General features: G+C 39.8%; 1 non-coding gene across 1 annotated transcript; it reads right to left on the bottom strand.

Moving 5' to 3' along the window:
- Positions 1–674: 674 nt before the first annotated feature.
- LOC118997887 (U6 spliceosomal RNA) lies at positions 675–781 on the bottom strand. Its single transcript, XR_005068744.1, has one exon. It is a non-coding gene; the product is annotated as a U6 spliceosomal RNA (small nuclear RNA).
- Positions 782–1,272: the final 491 nt, after the last annotated feature.

Genomic DNA, 1,272 nt, shown 5'->3' with positions numbered 1-1,272 from the left:
GTGTCTTTGGTTATATTTTGCTTGCTTGTTTGTTTTGTTGTTTAGCTTCCTGTTAGAGGTGAGATCATATGGTATTTGTCCTTCAACACCTGGCTTATTTCACTCAGCATAATGCTTTCCAGTTCCATCCATGTTGTTGCAAAAGGTAGGAGCTCCTTCTTTCTTTCTGCAGCATAAAATTCCATTGTGTATATGTACCATAGTTTTTTGATCCATTCATTTACTGACGGGCACCTAGGTTGCTTCCAACTCTTGGCTATTGTAAATTGTGCTGCTATGAACATTGGGGTGCATAGGTTCTTTGGGATTGGTGTTTTAGGGTTCTTAGGATACAATCCCAGCAGTGGAATTGCTGGGTCAAAAGGCAAGTCCAATTTTAGTTTTCTGAGAAAATTCCATACTGTTTTCCATAATGGTTGTACCAGTCTGCAATCCCACCAACAGTGGACCAGAGTCCCCTTTTCCCCACACCCTCTCCAACATTTGTTGTTTATTGCTTTGTTTATGATAGCCATTCTCACCGGTGTAAAGTGGTATCTCATTGTAGTTTTAATTTGCATCTCTCTGATAGCTAGTGATATTGAGCATCTTTTCATGTGTCTCTGGATCCTCTGTATGTCCTCCTTGCAGAAGTGTCTGTTCAAGCCCTTTCCTCATTTTTTAATTGGGTTAGTAAAAATATGGAACACTTCACGAATTTGCGTGTCATCCTTGCGTAGGGGCCATGCTAATCTTCTCTGTATCGTTCCAATTTTAGTATATGTGCTGCCGAAGCGAGCACTATTATTACTTTTTAATGGTGGAAAGGATAAGAAAATTCACTACGAGGCCCTCACTGATGAGCCTCCCAGCTAGGACACTGCAAGACTGAGAAGCAGAGCAGAAAAGAAGACACAAAGTCAATTTTGAGAGAAAAGATAGTTTCTTTGGCATCTGTAGAAGCTTTATTGTTTTTTGTTGATATATTGTTATTATTAATGCCAAGACACCCATCTGTAGATTAGTAACATGCACTACTCTATCTTGTTGTATATCTATGTCATAACATGTTATATCCTACTAAACATTTTACAAACACTATTTTACTTAATTGAGTAACCCAATTAGATAGCTACTCTTATTAGTTCCTTTTCATGTATTAAGAAACTGGAACTTAGAAAAGTTGTCTATCTTGTCCCAGGTCCCAAGGCCCGTGAGTGCAGAGCAGGGATTTGAGACAAGATTGCTGGGCTCTGAGGGCTCCTGTGACTACGCAGAACGTCCCGCTGCAAG

This window comes from Sturnira hondurensis, unplaced genomic scaffold (genome assembly GCF_014824575.4).
Source record: "Sturnira hondurensis isolate 20B ecotype Veracruz unplaced genomic scaffold, ASM1482457v3 Scaffold0013515, whole genome shotgun sequence".
In the NCBI taxonomy this organism is placed as follows: Eukaryota; Metazoa; Chordata; class Mammalia; order Chiroptera; family Phyllostomidae; genus Sturnira; species Sturnira hondurensis.
Note: the sequence above shows the minus strand (reverse complement) of the source record. Positions and strands in the feature narration are given on the sequence as shown.